The sequence below is a fragment of the Zootermopsis nevadensis genome, unplaced genomic scaffold, assembly GCF_977971745.1.
Source record: "Zootermopsis nevadensis isolate Lab colony 2312 unplaced genomic scaffold, Znev_1.0 Znev_ptg000032l, whole genome shotgun sequence".
Lineage (NCBI taxonomy): Eukaryota > Metazoa > Arthropoda > Insecta > Blattodea > Termopsidae > Zootermopsis > Zootermopsis nevadensis.
This window is the reverse complement of record NW_028259164.1, coordinates 3,485,933-3,492,705: the sequence shown is the minus strand read 5'-3', so window position 1 is coordinate 3,492,705 and position 6,773 is coordinate 3,485,933.

The window sequence follows — 6,773 nt, the reverse complement described above, 5'->3', positions numbered from 1 at the left end:
AATTCGGCTCTCTTGCGAATTGAAGCAACCGAAGTGTTACAACCCAGAAGACAAACGTCGACTTCTCCGCCGCGTGAGAACGTCGAATATCGATATCGTGTTCGTTGAAAGTTAGTAGGCCGCTTAGCTTGTTACTCAGATACGCATTTTGATGCTGAAAGTGGTCGAAGTTGATTGGTCTGTGGCGTTGAATAAGGATGTGGAAAGAACGGCGGTGGTCTGATGTAAGATACCATCCCGACATTTGCTTTGGGGTAGACAAACGAAAAAGCTCGGGATAGCCGAGATTTGAACCCAGGACCTACAGAAAACGAAGTATGTCAGCATTGGCCATTAACTAATTTTACTGATTCAAGCCTTCTGTCCAGGTCTACGTTTCGGCGACGTGGCGTTATGATGGGTCAGTGTCTCAGCGACGCGTCACGTAGGGGAGGAAATAAAAAAAGATGGAACGTCAGTGCTGAAACAAGCGAGTAACGCTCGCCGTGCCGTCTAAGTTCTGTCGTAGATATTCCAGACTTTGCTGAAACTACCCTGGACAAATGCTTCATGACCGCGGGGGAAGTTTGACGTCGTAAACCGTTCCTCGCGCTTTTAACTTTCGCTCCGTGCGTTTTCTGAGGACTGCTAACTAATTATAACTCTGCGGAGCGAATTCCGTCTTGAGAACCTAGCAGTACGCTCAGCTGGTCAGGAAATTCCCTCGTTGTACGGAGCCCGAAGGTTCATTACCTTGTTCACAAAAGCCCCTTACTGGTTCGTTTGGTTTTGAGAGAAGAATCAGGTACAGGTTTCAGGCCCTGTGATTTAGATGTTGAGAGTAGATTCGAGGTTTTCACGGCGGTGAGTACGAAGATGGCTGTCCTCTGGGTTGGAGCGCCGTGTAGTTTACCGACGTTTCAGAGGTCCTTGCTGCCATCTTCTAGATGTTTATAGACTGAACAGAGCAGTATAGGCGGCTGATTAAAATATAGGCCTACATTTTTTATTACAATTTTGAAAAAGTTCTTTCGGCCTTGCATTTACATTGATGTAGGCCGATTTTCATCAGTCTTTGAAAGTGCATTACATGTAACAGTGCGCAACTGTCTTCAAACTAGAAGAATTCCGATTTGATACCGAGAAATACGAAATTTCGTAAAATTCATTTAGAGCTCTTTACTCCTAATATGGAAGTAATCGTGTGACCTGAGGAAGGACAGACAGACGTATATATAGCATTTTTTTTAACAGTTTGAAAATTCATGTAGTTGTTACAGTTACAAACAACAGGCATTTAAGAATTCAGTCCGCACCGCAAAGAAAACACAGAAATATGATCGAAGTTCGAACCCAGTACCATCCGAATACGAAGCAGGAGTGCCAATCACTCTACCAAGGGGTCGGAAAAGAAGGGCGAACGCCAAGGACGAATCCATTCGCCTCTGTTGCCCTTCTCCCACACACATCTAGACGTCCGCACAGTTTTCCTGTGACACGTGCTTTTTATATCATAATTAATTTTTTTCTATTCGGTCTGTTTATAATTGCATTTCCTTTTACGGTGTGGCGTCTTTCGCTGACAATCCGAAAATGAAAACATTCCTCTGAAGGCGAAGCTTATCTAAATAATATTTAAGAATTCAGTCCGTACCGCAAAGTAAACACAACGCTTCACCATTACGAAGATCAATTTGTTAACGCTGTTTAAGGAAGTAATCGCTGTTTGCACTCACAATAACAAACAACTTGTAAACTCTGTGGGAAACATGCAGAATTGTTGATTGTTAAAGCAGGTGGTGCATATAGTTACCACTATGCTTTATGTGGTTAATGCCTATCAGCGTAAACATAGCAAAGAGATAAAATGTTTTGAGAGACTGAATAACAGAACACAAGAAGCCGTGTCCCATCTTCTGTTATTCTCGCGCCAAATTTCGTATTTTTAAAGTTGGCGGAAGACACTGCTGCTGTCTTGCGGTGGGTTTTGGAAACGCGGCGCGATCCCCCGCTCATTCGCTGTTTCATAACCGATAAAAATTGGTGTATGGTGTTAGTTGTAGGTCAGTATTTGTACTGTAGACGGTATGGATCAAGCTGGCTTACGGTGAGAGTTTTTTTTTTCAACATAGTGGACTTTCATGTACCTGATCGAGACGTCAAACATTTTAGGAACTCCTAAGTCATTTTGTTGATTGTAATCTCAAGTATCCAAATATTAACATACTATTCATTTGTCTGGAATTCTGCTGAGAAAATATTAATTGTAGGTGTTTGTGTTATCAATATTAGTCGTGACTTTGCACCTGGCTCTGATTAATTCCGCGAATCAGGATGAATGCAAAGAACGGAAGTGGCGTAAAGTTTTTTTGGACGCCCTGTGTAGGTCGGCGGACGTTCCTCGCCTGATCGTCTACAGCGAAATACTGGAAGATGTGGCGAATGGTTGATAAAATATCGGCAGAGGATTTGCATGTACGTACACCATTGTCACTTTGTCAGTGTTGAAAGCTTGCAGGAAACAAGAAAAGCAAACAGAATATTTGGCTGCAAACTCGAGTTGGGAAGACGTCGGGGAAATGGACCAGCGGTCGAGGTCGTTTAGTTAGGAACCCCTCCTCTGCATCACACTCAGACTGGCCCTGGTTACAGATGGGACGTGCAGGTTGAGGTGTTTCGTGGTTTTTCTCAGTTCCTCTATAGCGTGATCTACCTTTAATCTGGCGCGTTTGAAGGTTGAGTATTTACTTAGCTCGTTTTGTAGTTCTACGCGAGATCACGTGAATTTCGATGGTTTAATACGATATCGATTAAATAAATCGATACAGATTACTTGGCTTGTATCAATTCTGAACAACATCAGACCACGTTGATTAACCACTTGAACATGAACTTCATCTACAATATATTTATGAATTCAGTACGTACCGCGAAGAAAACACAACACTTCACCATCACAAAGATCAACTGGTTAACCCTTTGAAGCCGAAGCTCGTTTAAATATTACGTAAGAATTCAGTTCGTACCGCGAAGAAAACACAACACTTCACCATCACAAAGATTGCCGTCAGCACACAACACGCCAGTACTTCATGTTTTGTGTGTAACACATCGCTACATGTTTCGGGCTGATTAGTCCATCTTCAGATGTTCCTGGTTCATTTTTAACGCACTTTTACACCGTTGAATTTGCTGGACAGGTTATGTTTCTTTGAGTTAGAGATGCAATTACAATGCCAGTTACTTATTTCTGAGCTAAAAGTGAAAGGTTAAAATGAAATTGATATTTCGTGAGAATGTCCTGTGTTTGGTGCGGAGAAAATTAGATGTTGTTTAAGGAAGCAATTGTCGGTTACATTGAGGATCAGGCTGTACAGAATTGTTGTTAAAGCAGGTGGTATATGTCGAAGAAGTTGCTTTAAATAGTAATTAGTGTCTTCACGGATTTATATACAAACAGGTACCAGCGAAACTCAGGCCAATTTCTTCTGTCTACAACCGAAACAAAAAGACTTGCACCACGGTGCAAGAACCATTTATATCAACCATAAGCATTTAGCTGTGGCGTAGAACCGGAGTGTAGGCGAGGTGTCAGGTTCTCACGACGAGCATGAGGATTGACTTATCAGAACCCTGATGATGGAGGCGGTATACACCTCCGAAACGTCGGCTAATTTATAACAGGCTGCATGGCGCAACACCACCAGAAGCCAACCTTTTTAAAACTCAGTTGCATTTTACGTATCTTCTATGGCAAAAAGTCGAGAAAATGGGAAATTTTGGTTTATTTCATTCCTCCTTCGTCTGTCCTTATAAATCCCTGTAACGAATAATAATTAGTTACGTAAGTTAACAGTGACTGATCGTGAATGCCGTAATGAAGACGCAGCCTCCGTGAATTGCTTCAGAAGCTTCGTGTTGCAATCGGCGGCCCGCGGGCAACATCCTGCTCGAAACCGCATGTAACCTGGACCGCGAAATTACTTGTTATTTCGTAACGAGTTACTACAAGCTCAGTTATTTTCTTCTCTTTGAAGTGTCTGAAGAGAATCGCGATTCTTTTATCTGCTGATTAACGTGTCAGTGCCACAATACTATTGACTTCAAAATACTGCCCTAAAATTTGTGTTTCCTATGTAAAACTTGTGCCACATTCTAGGTTTTGCAGGGTAAAATCTCGAATAATTTGTAAGTCTGTAGTAATTTGTACACCTTTAACCCTTTAGATGTGGAAGCTCGCCTAAACTAACCTAACCTAAACTAACCTAACCTAAACTAAACTAAACTAACCTAACCTAAACTAACCTAACCTAAACTAACCTAACCTAACCTAACCTTAAATGCAAAGTTTAAATGTGGGTTCATATGTTTGTTCGCTTATAGCTCCGCAATGGATAGACCAATTTGCATCCTTATTTCTTGAGATCAGGAAGAGATTATATTAAGGTAAGAACTCGGAAGGATTTGTTCTGAGTTACCTTCATACACGACTCTGCAGAAAGTCCAAACCATCGACATCACTTTAGATTATCCCGGGGAAAACCTTGGGACATGAACGTTTTTCTTTAATTTGATGTCAAACATCGAAACATGCAATTTGGAATACGCACAGACAAGATAAGTCAGCTGATGTCACGAGGTCAAGGAAAGCTGCTTATCTTCTTAAAGTATTTTACATTGCTTTTATTTGAGTTCTGTTCCATTCGGTGAGTTTGTTAGTTAAGTCTTGATTTGTTTGTCCTGACGAAGTCGCTTGAAAGATGTAATTGAGGAGGTTAGTGTCGGACAGTTTCTTGTCCCGCGGGATAGATCTGAGTGGTAACACTTAGTCTCACCGCTGCCTTTAGAGGGTTAACCAAGTCTTTCTTGAGAAGCCTGTGGTGGCTGGCGATCAAGAAATGGCTGTTGAATCCACAGGCTAACTACGACGCCACAAGAAACCACCGGTCGCCCTTGGTTCATCGGGGCGTGCCACAGCTCAGGCGATTAGCTGCCAGTCACCGCAGAGACCCAGGTTTGAGCCCGTATTTGATTTATCGTTGACAGAGTGACCCTGGAACAGTTTTTCCCCGAGATCTGTAATTTGATGTAATTCCACTGTTGGTACCTTTTTTGTTCGTATGTCGTGTGGGAAGGGACAAAGAGCTCGTCAGAGACCGCAGATCAACGCATTCATAGTCTCGCCTCATAGCAGCAATAACGACATAGATCCTTGTTCCCGGATCATTTATTTTTATAGAAATTATAGATTTGTCGAGACTGCACTGTGTGTTCGGTCTCGCTGCTGTCTTGACATGACCGTGGTCCCTTATCTTCAGTGCGCTGTTATGAAAAAATGCTGTCTGTAAAATTATCGTGTGATTGTCTCTTAAACACACTTGAGAACACCGTAAATTGTTAACCACAAAATTTCTTATGGATTAGGAGTGGATGTCTAATACGCAGTAGCGATAATTCGAGTTATAGATCTTGAAGGGAGGCGTGGAGGCAAATGTAGGATCACAGGTGTCGTCATCTGCAGTTCGGTTGCATCTTTGCATCCATTTAGACGATCTTCGCCTCCGCCCGATCGTGACTGGTTTCAAGGGAACGTTGATTACGCCTTCTTATGCTGAGGACAAATAAAAATACGCCGACATAGCCAAGAATCACATGTTGTAAGTGATCAGCCTTGCCGACTGAAATGTCGTTTTTACGTTTCCTGCGTCGCATTGGAGGAGGAGCGATTCTGCAACCCTGACATCCCGCGTTTAAAATCGCCACTAACTCCCGCCTCTCCATATCAAGTTTTCGCGCTTTTTTTTTTCTGGGTGCGTGGAAGTGAATTGCTGGTTACTCTATGGTCATACAGCGTTATGAATTACGTACGCTACGAGCATTCTCGTAATTTAATTTCTTCTCAGAATATTTCTGTAATATTGGGCTACTCTGTTACAGTCGTCCTGAAATATTTTAACTTCGCCACGCGTTCGAAGGAATATTGTTATGTGGTGAGTCGCCCTGATGATGGAGGCAGCAAGGACCTCTGAACGTGGGTAAAGTTCTACCACACTACACGGTGCAACAACCGAGACTCCTCGCCGTGTAAACGTCATATACTGCTCGCTTTTACTCTGGTCACTGATCACTTTGCATGAAAACTGCGGGCAGCAAGTCGTTCACCTCTGGAGACCCTCCAAATTCTGCGTGACCTTACACCAAATTGCAAGCTGAAGGCGACCAACTCTGACATTCAAATAAGCGATCCACGTATGTTAGTCGTAAAACCGAATCCTTGCAAAGCGGGTGGTGGAGTCGCGTGGAAAAGTGTTTTTCGTGTTTTCATCCGTTAAGGGTTCATTTACAGGCCCTGAGAGTGATTTTAAAATAAACGATTGTTTAATGTCTCGTATTGAGATTTCGGCGACGAATATGAAGATGGCTGTCTTCTGTTATCGTCCTGATAATGGATGCTCAAAGTACCTCTGAAACGTCGGTCAGTTTCTATCAGACTGCGCGGCGCAATTTCACAGAAGACAGCAGTCGTGATTGGTTCGCATTGTGTGGTCGCCGCGGTTGGATTACAGTCGCGTATTTCCCGAACGGAGACCTCGTGTGAGGGCCTGTGTTTGTGACAGGCAAACTCTTGACTCTGTGACCACAAGTATACTGCGTTCCAGCGTTTTTGGCCTCTGAACCTTGTGAATTGGATCATCGGAGCGAGTCACTTACCGGAAGATTGCTGGAACGGATGGCAGCAGGCCGCGTACAGTACACTCCAAATAAAATGTCACCACGGTATGTAACGCAGGAAA